Source organism: Schistocerca serialis, chromosome 5 (assembly GCF_023864345.2).
Source record: "Schistocerca serialis cubense isolate TAMUIC-IGC-003099 chromosome 5, iqSchSeri2.2, whole genome shotgun sequence".
NCBI classification, from domain to species: domain Eukaryota; kingdom Metazoa; phylum Arthropoda; class Insecta; order Orthoptera; family Acrididae; genus Schistocerca; species Schistocerca serialis.
Window position 1 is genome coordinate 538,304,318 of NC_064642.1, and position 15,560 is coordinate 538,319,877.

Sequence of the window (15,560 nt, forward strand, 5' to 3'; positions counted from 1 at the left end):
TTCCATAAATTATGGGCGGTGATTTGTGGCCACAGAGCTCTGGCACCCAATAGTGACCCATATGTATTCTGCCGGGTTCAGAACAGGCAAATTTTGTGACCAAGATATCAAAATGAGTTTACTATTGTGAACCTGAAATCTTGTAACATGATTCTGGCCTTGTGACTTGGACAATTACTCTGCTGGAAGTTGCTGTTGCCATTGGGGAAGGCATCAAGCATGAAGGCATGTGGGTGTTGTGTAATAATGTTCATGTAGTCCACGTTTGATGTGGTGCCTTCAGTTACTTCCATGGGTCCCCTGGAAGCCCAGGTGAATGTTCACCATACCACAATACTGCTGCCACTGGCCTGGATCTGTGGTGCAGTGCATGTCCAATTGTGATGATCTTATGCTGCAGTTATAATTGTCATTGTTATTGGATTAGCTCAGGAACACACAGGGATCCATCGTTGTGGAGCACCATGTTCAACTATTTGCACTGAACAGTGTGCTCCGTAACACCTCTGTCTGCACCAGTAGTGTACTCTGTCAGATCTGCCACAGTTTGTCACTTATCTTGTTTCACATAGTGGGCTAGACTGCAAGCTCTACATTCTGTGATAGAGGTGTGGACATAAAAGACTTTGTCACCTAGTTGTGGGGTTCACTGTCCTTCAATCAATTTCAATAGATGCTCTTGACAGTAGCATGTTACATGTGAACAGCCAACCAGTTTTGCTGTGTCAGAGGCTTGTTTGCAGGTATGAGGATGTAATGTGCATTTTGTCAAAGTTGTTTATATTTTAAACATAGCTGCACAACAGCAATGGTTTCACCTAATAAAATTATAAACAGCCAACCAGTTGCAATGGATAAAGAAATTCTTTGCCTAGGTTTCGACAAATATAAATTTGTCTTCTTCAGAAGGTAACAATTTTACATTAGTAAGGACTAATGTACCATCGCCGTTTTTACAATTGTCGGCATAGATCAATGTGTCAAAAATAAAATATAGCCCTAGAATTAGGGTTTGTCACATTAATATAAAATAGCTCATGGATCTTGCAGAGCCCACAATTATAAAGTTGTTTGTGTTGGTGGATGTCCCTTTAGGCCCATAGCAGCACTATAATGATTCCCCATTTACCTCCGCTCTGTTTCTTTCCTTAATATCACATGCCTGCTACACAACCAAATGCCATTCAGTCACTTGGTGGGCAGTGGTCATAATGTTTGAGCTCATTGTTGTGTGTTTGGGACTGAAAATATGTCAGGGATTAAAATTTGAAGCAGTGAACATCAGAATGCAGGAATACAGATGCCGATTGAGAAAGCATGGATATTATAGACTTACAAAAGCAGCTCTTTGATTCACACCTCAAAGAAGCAGTCTCTGGGAAGATGTAAGTGGAGAAGGAAAGAAACATTTGTCAAGATGAAACAGTCAGTAGCTTAAATCCTTTAGAGGAAGAGGATAATCCACTGCATTAGAGATGTGTGCTTAACATTGTAACATCCCATTTCAATCTGATGGCAGTGGTGTTGCATCATAACATGAGTTGGACAGCTATCTTCATCCAGGAACATTAAACTGCCACCCAAAACTCGTGAGGATTACATGGAGGTGCACAAGTCTCATTTGATGATGCCTTAGATGCACTCAATGTGGTTCACGCCCTGAAACTGTTGCGACATAATTCAGGAGTGATGGCATAGTCTGATACATCCAGGAGGAAAGGGGGTAGATATGCAGTAATAATAAAATCTAGCCTTCAGCACTCGAGACTATACAACACTCTCTAGACACAGGGATGGCGCTGGATATTTAATGACCGTGTGCCTAAACCCATGTACCTGGTCTGTCCCATGATGGTTGATTTACTCCTCTGTGCACTGCCTGTTGTGATGTGACCTGTAATAACCATTGTCTAGCTGGGAGAGGAGCCATTCACACCAACAATACCAAGTTGATCTGGTAGAATTCACTGTATTCTGCCAAACACTCGCACAGAGTGGGGCTGCACTGTTCACAGTTAAAATTATTCCACAATGGATGTCATCAGTATTTGTACTCAAAGTACATGTTCGTTGTGATGTACAAGGTTGCTGTCTAAAACACGGTGCATAGAACACAAAATAATCACTGTTTAATGGATGTTTTATCAGTTCACAATTGGCACAGTTCTTACAACAAAAATAAACAATTGAATAGCTTATAACAAGAGCACGCATGTGATTGAATCACAATTCGGATGCTCTATAAAATTTCGGGTGTGATTACAAACGAGAAAGTACCTCCGCTCGTGATATTCAGTCAGTCAAACAATATATGTTTCTTTCACTTAGGACTTGCAATTAGGATCATACCAGTCCACATTATTTTTCTGTAACCGTCGCGATGCAGTTGATTGTTGTTCTCCTGACATGACACATGAAACTGAGAGACATCACCTTTTGGATAAACATGGATACTCCATCATAAACACTGAAACTAAATGCAAAACTTGTGTGGCAAACATTTTCAATAACTTGTAAGATATGTGCTGCAGCCATGACATCAACACAACACTCGTCCACACTTCACAAAACCTACACCTTGACTCCCAACCGTACCTCTGCACTCAGTAGAGAGGTGACTATCAATAGTGAACGATACAATTCTTTTGCTTACATTCCTGCAGAGAGAAGTTTTTGAATTCTAGTAGAGAATTGCAAAAAGAAAACAAAAAATGAAACCTCTCTGGTGGTGATGTTTTGGGGGGGGGGGAGAGGAGTTTGGTGGAACACACCATCCCTCAGATAGTGTCAAACTCGACTGATTACCGCAAAGCCATACCATGACATGCAAACACATGTTAAGAAATGTAATGTTATAGTACACACAAAGAAATGGTAAATGCTTATGAACTGACCTACAGTGCAGCTAAAGAAAAATACAAAAGCAAAATACAATATCATTTAAGTTCCTGATAAAGAACGTATACATGCATAAACGCTACATTAACACAGCGATTTTAAATACACCGCTGGCACCCTCAGAACAAGAAAAATTTTTTTTGCTGTTACACATCAGCACTTAGTCATCCACACACAAAAAAATCTTCATTACTCACAGCACTGCACCCCTAGGGCATTCATTACATGGAAAAGTGGAGAAAGGGTTGATCTGTTGCAGTGCTGCTATCTCGCAGTCATAGATTAAATGACCGCGGACACAGCAATACTGGACTCGAACAACTAGATGTCAGACACCACTCTCATCTTGTAGTAATCCGTCCATGGTGTACATGAAACAAACATAACAGTCCCTTTTCAGTGTTGACCTACTCTTGACCTATGCATCATATCTTCAGCTGATATCTACTCATATGTAGTTGGCGTTAAAATTTGCTCTACTAACTTTAACAAGAATACATGAATCAAACTAATATCTACAAAACTTAAAATGAGCCTGTGCACACTGCAGATATTGTGTCCACTGAAAATATACATAATAATGCCTAAGCACGATAGCAGCTAGACTCCATGTTGGAGCGATTCTGCAAGTTAACCACATTAAGAATCATATTGACAATTTGGAACACACCCATCTAGCTTTTCATAAAAAAGCTACACATATAGAACAAACTCTATAAAATACTCGAAACATGAACATAATGCCAGATCACGTAGCATGTTAACACTTATCAGTACTACCCAAAAATATTACTTTAACTCGGTGCCACCACCCAGCTCCCATAAGAAATAAACACTTATTCATACTGTTCAAAAGTTGTCAGTCTACATAAACAATTAACTATACAATCAAAAAACAAAGATGATGTAACTTTCCAAGCGAAAGCGTTGGCATGTTGATAGACACACAAACAAACACAATCACACACACAAAATTCAAGCTTTCGCAACCCACGGTTGCTTCGTCAGGAAAGAGGGAAGGAGAGGGAAAAAAGGGCAGGTATACACTCGCACGCACGCGCACACACACACACACACACACACACACACACACACACACACACACACACACACACACACACACACACACATATACATATACAGACACACCCTCTCCCTTAAAACCCACATCCTTTCGTCTTTCCCTCTCCTTCCCTCTTTCCTGACGAAGCAACTGTTGGTTGTGAAAGCTTGAATTTTGTGTGTGTGTTTGTGTTTGTTTGTGTGGCTATCAACATGTCAACGCTTTCGCTTGGTAAGTTAAATCATCTTTGTTTTTAGAAATATTTTTCCCATGTGGAATGTTTCCCTCTATTATATTCATAACTATATAATCAAAAAACAAAGATGATGTGACTTACCAAACGAAAGCGCTGCTTCGTCAGGAAAGAGGGAAGGAGAGGGGAAGATGAAAGGATGTGGGTGTGTCTGTGTCTGTGTGTGTGTGTGTGTGTGTGTGTGTGTGTGTGTGTGTGTGCGCGAGTGTATACCCGTCCTTTTCTTCCCCCTAAGGTAAGTCTTTCCGCTCCCGGGATTGGAATGACTCCTTACCCTCTCCCTTAAAACCCATATCCTTTCATCTTCCCCTCTCCTTCCCTCTTTCCTGACGAAGCAACCATTGGTTGTGAAAGCTTGAATTTTGTGTGTATATATGTGTTTGTTTGTGTATCTATCGACCTGCTAGCGCTTTCATATGGTAAGTCACATCATCTTCGTTTTTAAATATATTTTTCCCACGTGGAATGTTTCCCTCTATTATATTTATAACTATATAATCATATACACAGCTGAATTATGTTACCTTACATTTTGTTTAGGAACTTTAAACATATTAGTTTTCAATACTGCTCATAATATGGTTTAATGTTTTCCACATTATGTTTGCCCTCATGTCTACCAGACTTTACGGCTTGACACTTGATACTCTAACCCTTGTAGACATGGTGGAACTTCTGTATCTTTCTACTTACCTGGCATGAATGCATATGAGTCTTAATTAACACAAGATCTCCTACCTCATACCTGATGGACTGCACTATTGTGTCGCGCTTCTCCTTTCTCTGCTGAGCATTCTTACATAACTGTTCCATGGCTAACTCTAACTTTTCATCCCATGTTCAGTCTGTGGCTGGGGAGTTAACCAAAGGCTCAGAAAATATACTTTCAGGTGTCTGGTTAAGTAGAATTTCACATGGTGCGAATCCCGGCATGGCATGAGGCATACTGTTGATTACTGCTTTGAAGTCCTCTAAACAATCCTTTCCTTTACTGTGCTTGCAGTGGCAATAAGTATGACACATGCAGTTCACTTCCTTAATAATTCTCACTGCCAGATTGGATGCCAGTCTGTATTTTGCTATTAAGACTTGTTCGACATTTTACAAAGTAACAGTTCTCCAATTTACTGGACATTACCTTACCATTTGCTCTCCTTAGTCGTTAGAACTTCACATATTTCGAACACACCTCTATTATTACCATACGTTGTTTGCAATTGCCACAGGATTTCGGCAGAGCACAGAGTAAATAGACTGCCACAATATCCGTGATGCCTGACAGTAGTTGTCTTTGCCTTCTGACATACATTACATGTTTGTATAATCTTGTGAATCTTGATATTCATACTAAAAAAATATACACTCCTCCTTGAGTTTCTCTAAACACTTATCTGCACCAAAATGGGCATTACTTAAATGTGTGTACCACACCAGCTGTTTGATTGCATGTTCTGTAATAAACAACCTCAAGTTTTGTGATGTCTCATCCACATGCTGATACAGAATATTTTGATTAGTCAAATAGTACCCCCTCGATTTCTCTTCCCTGCGCAGCCATACTTCACCTTGACGCTCTTCACTGCAGGATCTTGATGTTGTTCCCTTCTAATGTTCTTCAGCAACTTGGTCACAAAGGATTCATATTGAATGCCTTTTATCAAATTAGTGTTCAATTCCACCCCTTGTGGACTACTCACATTGACATTTTCAACACCTGGTGGCATCCTCGAAAGTTCATCTGGTATGATATTTTGGTTTCCAGGTCGGTAGAAAATGCTAAACATATACTCTTGCAAGGTGAGCGCCCATCTAGTGAGGCATCTAAGATGTAGATTGCTCTCAAGCAGGAAAGACAACGCCTTGTGGACTGTGACTCTGCCTGCCAAATAGTATCAGAATTTGTTAAATCCCCATAGGACTGCAAGTTGTTATAGTTCATTGTCTTTAACATCCTGTCAGGACCCAGCTTGCAAATGCAATGGTCTTAATGTTTTTGGGATCAGCCTCATCCACTTAGTACAAATGCACGCCCAATTTAAAATCCGAACTATCACAGGCCAGGTAAAATTATTTATTCAAATCTAGGTGTGAAAGTAATTGTGGATCACATAGCTGTTGCTTAATCTCCTCAAATGCCTGCTGGCACTCCTCAGTCCATTCCCAAAACACCTTTTTCTTCAACAAGTTCAAGAGGTGTGGGTTGTTAAGAAACTGCCCACTAACGAACTTCCTATACCAACCACATAACACGAGGAATCCTCTTAGCTGTTTTTTACAATGCGGAGCTGGAAAATCTTCAACTGCTTGTAATTTTGCATTCAGGCTTGATTCCTTGTGCATTGAAAATGTCCTACAAACCGGATTTCGTCCTTGCCGAATTCTGACTTCTCTAAGTTTGCTGTGACACCTGGCCTTTCAAAGGCTGTGAGCACCTCTTTGATTACTCTCATACGTTCTTCCCAAGTCTGTGTTGCAATTGAAATATCATCAACAAAGACAGTCACCTTTTTAATTACATGTTCACCAAGAACCTTGTCCATTGATCTCACAAAAGTGGAGGTAGAAATAGTCAGACCAAACAGTAGCACACGGTATTGGTAGCTCGTTCCTCCATACAGGAATGTGGTATATTGCCCAGAATTCTTGTGATGGGGGATCTGCCAATACCCCAATCTCAGAGCAATACTACTAAACACTTTTGCCCCATGACAATTCTGAAGTAACTCGTCTAAGTTTTCTGGTCCATACCAGTGTGGAATTATTATCTTATTTACTGGGCATGCATCCAGTACAATTCTGACATCACCATTACGTTTCTCTACCACAAGTAGCAGTTTATCATGCTGACTGGTTGACCGTTTGATAATCTTCATCCTTATCTTCTGAATCTCCTCCTCCACTGCCTGACGATTATGGTCATACAAAATATGGCACATGTTCCCTCACCTGCAGTTTACATTCTGCCATCTGTATCACCCCTAGCTCATTTGAAAAAACTCACTTGTGCCTCTTCAGGGTCTCTATCAGACCTTTCATTTCTACCTGGTTTTGTTGTTCTAGGGACTAGAGTTTCTGCTCAAAAAAACATTCAGGATCTTCTGTGTCTGCCTTGCCTTTCCATCTCCACTGCTTTTTGCATAATGCTGCTGAGTCTTCCCTTTACTCTGTGGTGCTAATAGCAAATCAGTTAAACAGCATAACTCAAGTCATTCCTACCAGTTTCCTAATATTGATTCTCCCTTTAAAGTCAATGACAGCTTCGTTTCCTTTCCTTTCCTTTCCACTTCAGCACAACCTCTCTCAAAATTCAGACAAACGTTATGCTTTGTTAACCAGTCAACACCCAAAATTACGGGTAATGCTAACCCTGGCACCACAAGTGCTGCTGCATCATAATCCTTACAATTAACCCCCTCATCGTGATTAAGATTTGCTCCTTCATTACTTTTCTTTTCACACCCACAGAACTCATAATACGTATACCATGCACTGGAAAGTTTGGTATGTTTCTTCCCTGCTCTTGGTATATAGTTTTGGCACACAGCATTGACTTGGCTACCTGAGTCAACTAAAACATATATTCGTGTTCCAAAAATATCCGCTTCTACTACAGGCTGTACTATCTCATCAGGTTCTTCACTGTTTTCCTCCATCAAGTCATCTATAACACCGCTTGTCTCGCTTATCTTGCATATCCACATAGTTGCTGGCCCTGTGTCATTTGTCCCTGACTGGGCTGCATCAGAAACTTCATCTAGTTTTCTGCACTCGTATTATGCCATAACATATAATGGTTGTTGTCCGCATCCTGACATCTGACTCAGCTTCCTGAATTGACATGTGCTCTGTGTTGTTGTGGTGTCTGTACCCACCTCATTGTCCTCGGCGACCTCCATGACAAAACTGTGTTCAAATCTTCTGTCATCCTCTTGATTCCAATGCTGACCACTATACCCTTTATCATTACACGATCACGTACCAGCATTCCTCTCACTGTTCCTTGGCACATCTCTATTATGCCCACCTTCTTCAGTTCCTCGTTGTTCACGTAGTGTATCTAGCTGTCCTAAAGCTGACTTAATCGCCTCTACATTGTTCTCAGGAATTGCCAGCAACTTCTCTTGAAACTGGTAGTTTACATATGATCAAAGATACCGTTGCCTCCAGCTTGATTGGCTCATGTAAATATAGGTTTCTTTCATAATAGTCTTGGAAAAACTTCTTCAGGGTCCAGTTGCGACCTCTATCAAACCTTATGCCTTGGTATAAGCTGTTTTGCACATCATTCTACCTTTAGAGAGACCAATATTGTTTTAAAAACTCCCTCTTAAACTCCACATATCTCTCAGATTTTTGTCCTGTTCTCATTCTCCAGGTACCAGCTTTGCCTTTTATTCTCGATGCAACAAGCGTATCTTCCGCTGTTCATTCCACAGTTCAGGTAGCACACCCTTAAATTGGTCTAAATAGTCCCTCGGATGCCATTTTCCATTCGGATCAAAATTCCTAAAATTCCCAACACTAAGAAAGACCTCGTCATTTTGTATGCGAAGTGTGCTGCCTCCTGTTACACCTCCATTGCACAGTAACGATTTTACTGCATTTTTAACCTGTTGACTCACAAGTGACTGGGTCTTGGATACTTCATTGCACACCCGCTCAACACAGCGTACATAAGCATCTTGATTCAGTACAACAGCTTGCGCCTTGTGTTTACGCTCCTGCACTTCCTCATCCAGTCTTTCAAATTCCATATCATGGACCTCAACCCTTTTGATGAGTTCCTCTTTTACCTTGCTGACTTCAGCTTCAACCTTGCCAAAATGTTTTGCCTGCTCTAAGACATGTTGATCTAATTGAGACATAAGTCTTTCTACCTTGTTATTAAACTCGTCTTCCACTTTTTTTTATGGCTGCCTCCATTCGATCATTGTCATCCTTCATTTGCTTACTAGTTTCTTCTATCTGCCCCTTGGTTTTGGTTTGGTCAATCTGCCTTTTAGCTTGGTCAAGCTGCCTATTGGTTTCCTCAAATCTCTTCTTCAGCATACTCATTAATGTTATGAACACGTCAGAGTCAGGCCCACACTTCTCTCATCTGGCTGTAGCTACGATTGGTGGTGACATAGCACCAGAGCTTCCCATTTCAACCGACAAACTAGTGTCTCCCATACCAGAATCTCTTGATATTTTAGTACTATTATCTTGAACATTCTTCTCCTTCGGACTGTTTTCACCTGACGAATCTCCATCTACATTCCTGACTATTGCTGCTGCATTGATCTCATTGTCTGACGTCATGAATTATTTAAGTCACACAATCAAGAAAATGGAAAAGGAGCAAAACAATAAGTCAATTGACTATGCCGTATCTCTTCAGCGCCATTTTTCATGCTAAGAAGTGCACCAGACACACATAGAATCAATGTCACAAAAGTACACTTATATTTACACAAAATATTCACTGCTGCTACAGCATTATGTAAGCATATTGCTTGGGCTACTACAGCAGGACTGGGAAATGACCTTTAACTGTACTGCCCTAATTGACCAATATCAAAGTGTAATGTCAATACGATAAGTTGCCTCCACTGTATTATATCACCATTGGCTGCATTCCCTGAGATTATTTAAATAAGTCTCCATTGTGATCTAGTACCTGTTAACAGATCATGACGTCAGTTTTGCAAAGTGCTTCCACTGTAATCGTTTAACACCATTTGCATGAAATTCTCTAGAGAGAGTGTGCATTGCCAATCAGTTACCTTACAGTATCCTTTAAATGCACGAGGAATCACAATACTGCATAAGACTTACGTTGTTGACTGCCCCTTGACTTGCTCGGTCCTGACTTCATACCAGCTCCCCATGTCGCTATGTCGATCAGCACTGCCACCCACTGGCTGGTCGGTGAAATGCAGCAATGGTATGCTTGTAGTTGTTTGTGTTGCTCATAGGTGCCACCCATGTCACAGATGATGTAGCATGCAGCAGTAGAATTACTCTCTTAACACAGGGTCTTTGGACTGCACTCTGTAACAGACAAATAGAATTACTGTAACTTAAACTCCTTGGTCCGCAGCACATTCTCAGCCTGTCTGACGTCACACAACAATCCAAAATAGGGTCATTGTTTCTATACGTTATTCACTGTTTCCATTTTCGAATAAATCTGCACCTCATCACTGAAGATTACAAGTCCTGGAAATGCATGTCACCATGTAACATGACTGGAAGGAAAGTGGGTAGATATGCACTGCTAATAAAAGCTAGCCTTTAGCACTGTAGACTGTACAGCACTCCCTAAACACAGGATGGGGCTGGATATTTAACACCATGTGCCTAAACCCATGCACCTGGTCCTTCCTGTGGCATTTGATCTGCTGTTCTCTGCACTGCCTGCTATGATATGTCCTGTAATAACTATTGTCTAGCAGGGAGAGGAGCCACTCACACCAACTATACCAAGTTGATCTGGTAGAATTCACTGTATTCTGTTAAACACTCACAAGGATGGGGCTACTATGTTTACAGTTTCATTATTCCACAATGGACATGATCAGTATTTGTACTCAAAGTACGTGTCCATTGTGATGTATGAAGTTGCTGTCTAAATGTTGGCATCCAATGCAAAAACACGGTGAGTAGAACACAAAATAATCACTGTTCAATGGATGTTTTATCAGTCGACAATTGGCACAGTTCTTCCATCAGTACTAAACACTTCAGTAGCTTATAACACGAGCATGCGTGTGACCGCATCATGATTCGGATGCTCCATAAAATTTCGGGCACGATATACAAACGAGAAAGTACCTGCGCTCGTGATATTCAGCCAGCCAAAACAATGTGTGTTTCTTTCATTTAGAACTTGTAATTAGGATCATACCAGTCCAAATTATTTTTCCATAACCGTCACGACGCGGTTGATTGTTGTTCTCCCAACTCGACACACGAAACCAAGAAACATCACTTTTTGGATAAACATTGATATTGCATTGTGAACACTGAAATTAAATGCAAAACTTCACATTAACTTGTAAGATAAGTGATGCAGCCAAGGCATCAAGACAACAATCCACACTTCTCGACTAAAGCTATGCTATGATTGGCCACTGTTCCTACACACCTCTCTAGCTAGACACTAGTCACACGCAGTAAACTACAGGTGAGGAAGTACGTCATTGTGATTTGACAGTAATTTCCGGTAGTGATTTCCAGAGATAGATTATGGCAGACATATGGGGCCCCATTTCACTCTGTGTCAGGTTATATGCAAGTAGCTGTACAGGATATAGTGTAGGGTAAAATACTCCCCTTCCCCCATCTTAATGGTGCCTGTTGGCCAGTGAAATAGCTCACACCATGTAGTTTTTGACATACTCATACTCTGCCTTCAATGTGCATTGCAACTTTAGACCCAGGCAACCATTTCCCATTATTAGTATTTCTTGTCTGTGACATATGGACATGGGTACATGTGTAATTATCAATTCTAGTGGTATGGGTATGCTCACATTGCTGTGCTCCATTTTATAAGTGATTCTTCGGCATTGTAGCCTGTGTACTCACTGTTACAATCCACAATATCGGACAACAAACCTTATCTTCAATATGTTGTTTCCCATGGCTGAAGCAGTTTTCCCTGAATAGGAGATATTCACAATAGACCTTTGACATAGTGACATACAGAAAGTCCATTACTTGAATGAGACAGTGTGGCACTCACAATTTAATCTTCATTAAACAAACTGATACTGTGCTTGCAGCCTATCCTGTACTTGCTAAATATGTCACTGACATACCACCCACTTCAGACAACAAAACCATTGTAGTTTTGTGGTGACAAGTGCTTTGTCTTTCTTTCTTCAGCAGAGCAGTTGTCTTTAATTCAATTGCTTATGCGAGCACTACATCGCTGGAATGGATTTCATAATAATGAGCTGCAATACACAGTTACATTATTTAATTTCATTTTGGATGCAGTATAGCCAAAATGATGTAGCCCGCAAATGTCTTTGCCGTATTTTCTCTTTGAATTTGATTCATTGCACAGTGCGTTAAGCCATTCACTTGTTCAATCAATCAGTTACCCATTGTACTTTTTATAAGTACCTTATGAAGAGAATCTTCAGGCATGTGGCACAAGTAAGGCTATTCATGAATTGGTAGATGCATATACTGTGCTTGGAACCCAGGAATCCAGCTTCTTTTTTGCCCTCTCCCAACTCTCTCTCTCTCTCTCTCTCTCTCTCTCTCTCTCTCTCTCTCTCTCTCACACACACACACACACACACACACACACACACACACACACACACACACCACTATTGTGGCAATAGATTAAAATAAATGTGTTGGCTCATTTACAGATAGCTGGTTAGCTTTGCACCACTGGTTATTACTCTCAGCTGTGTCACTACATGCAAGTTCTCATGTGATGCGATAAATGTCATATGTGAGGTGGAAAGCAAAAAGAGACCTCTATTTTTGTTTCTGAATTATTAATATTTTGAACTTAAGCATTAAATTCTGAATAATGATGTTTAAATGTTATTAAATGTAAATGGTCATACTGAGGAAAATGCATTCAAAAGTTCAAAGTAATAAAGAGCCTTTATATTTTACATTTAAGAAATTAATTTAATACCAAAATATAGCTTCAAATGACCTCTTTTAAACAGTGTTTAATAGTGTTCCACAACTATTCAATTTGACACCTTAAATGGAGCTTTTTTGATGCTACTTTGAGGGTCCAGGAAGTGCTTAAGGATAATTAGGCTTGCGATTGGCAGCTGCATTACTGTTAGTTTCAGCAACAGGTTCAAATTCAACTTGTGAACATAAAACATTTTTGAACTCATGTTTGCAGTATGGTGTGATGAATTGAAGACAGTCTTGATGTTTCCTTGTCATTCGTTCCAGAGTCATTTCATTGGGAAATCTGTGAGGTCCATCATATAATAGGAATATCTGCTACATGAACACGTTCCCTGCAGTGTTGATTTTGCAACACACTTTACCTTGGTTCTCTACATTGAACTAAAAGTACTGTGTTACACTTTCTTAGCACCATTGTTGTGAAAAAATTTAACCGGTCATGTATTTTTACAAGAAGCTCATCATTTTCAGTTCCAATCCTCGAGGTGCAATTAGCATTAGTTGTTGGTATTGATTTTTCAGTGCAGTCAACAAAGTCCGACAAAGAGGAGACATATGCTGCTCTGAATATTTATGAAAGATGAAAGGATGTGGGTTTTAAGTGAGAGGATAAGGAGTCACTCCAATCCCGGGAGCGGAAAGACTTGCCTTAGGAGGAAAAAAGGACATTGTGTTTAAGGTGTTCAGCCTGACCGGGTTGCCTCTAGACACATCTCCGACGATTGTCTGGTTGAAGGCAAATGCGACACTCGTTGGTGAAGAGAATGTGATGCCAATCCTGAGCAGTCCATTCGGCATGTTGTTGGGCCCATCTGTACTGCGCTGCATGTTGTAATGGTTGCAAAGATGGACCTCGCCATGGACTTCGGGAGTGAAGTTGCGCATCAGGCAGCCTGTTGAGTTGTATCATGACGTCCTGTGGCTGCATAAAAAGCATTATTCGACATGGTGGGGCTCCTGTCAGGGTTCCTCAGAGCCATAATCCATAGGTAGTGGTCATCCACTGCAGTAGTTGTCCTTGGGCGGTCTGAGCGAGGCTTCTCCTCCATGTCCGAACAACATTGCTTTATTTCACTCTGAGACATTTGGACACTTCCTTGTTGAGAGCCCTTACTGGTACAAAGTAACAATGCGGACGCGATCGAACGATGGTATTGACTGTCTTAGGCATGGTTGAACTACAGACGATGTGAGCCGTGTACCTCCTTCCTGATGGAATGACTGGAACTGATCAGCTGTCAGACCCCCTCCATCTAACAGGTGCTGCTCATGCATGGTAGTTTACATATTTGGGTGAGTTTAGTGACCTCTATGAACAGTCAAAGGGACTGTGTCTGTGATACAGTATCTACAGACAATGTCTATCTTCATGAGTTCTGGGAACCGGGGTTACGGAAAAACTTTTTCAATGTTTGTATTAACATTGTCTTAGTAATAATAGATTTCAGAGCATTCATAGTACATTAGCAAAAAGTCATTAGCAGAAAGTAATTGTCAAAAATTTTCTTTATATCAACAGCCATTTTCTAGAAAATTTGGCATAAGGCTATGATCATTTTCAACATCAAAACTGTCAACTAAATCAGCACAGTTATCAATTGTGACCAGATTATTCCCACCATCATTTCATCAATTACCTCTTGAACATTAAGAGTTCCTTATATTTCAGTTATATCATCATCTATACTAACAAGATTGTTGGAGTTACTTGCTGAAAGGTCATCCACATTTGGAATGTTTTTTGACAAAGAAATTCTGAAAGGTTAATTGATTCTTGTTATTCAGGCAGGTCTTCATCTGTGTTTGATTCATCACTGCAAAAACATCTTTCCGAAAAATAATCTGCGTACACTTTATAATCTTCATCACTGATGTTGTTATAATTATTGTGTATTGTAATCATTGAAACCTGTCATATTTAATATATCTAGAACATTATCTTCACTCATTTCTAGTAGACACACATCAGTCAATCATAAGTAGACACATTAAACTTTGTAATCAATTTTAATTTTAGCTAGACAATCAGCAGACAAGTGAGAAACAAATGCCATCAGTTGTGTTGTTCGACTAATCAGTTTCAGTTTGCATGCTTACAAATATTTGTTTACAAAAGCTAGATACAGCATGATAAATGTTTAAAATAAATAACCATTCATAATAAGTAATTAAAAAAATGTGCAGAACTGGAGTCTGAATATCAGCAATATTACTGGCTTGTAAATCCACAAAGGAAAAGGGACCTGTAATTGGGGCAGACATAATGTTATCTGGAAACTTTCTTTTGTTGAGAGAAACCAGTAACAGTAGCATTCAGGAGAGAGTAGTTTTCAAAGTGAAGCTTATTGTCATAGTCCATTATTTAAAAAGGATCTCTAGTAGGCTCATATTATTTTTCCATAAACAAAAAGAGGTACCTATCTCAAGGCTCAACATGCACTACTTTAATGATGAACTTGACTATTTTATCTATTCAAAATTGTTTTATTATTGATTGTAGTTTGTAGAGGATGATGTAAAGTGTATTAAGTTGAAAAAAAAAAACCCAACACTGATAATTTTGAGGCAAAACACTTTTTATGATATCAGTGAACAATTGACTTTGCCAACAAGAGATCCCTTTTGGCTTTTTACCCCATGTCTCATTATCATAGGTCATATGATGCAAGATGTTATTAACGCACA

General features: G+C 39.9%; 1 protein-coding gene across 4 annotated transcripts in view; it reads left to right on the top strand.

The window, feature by feature from the left end:
- LOC126481571 (kinesin-like protein KIF21A) overlaps positions 1 to 15,560 on the top strand; it is a 500,490-nt gene that overhangs the window by 354,198 nt on the left and 130,732 nt on the right. The window lies entirely within an intron of this gene.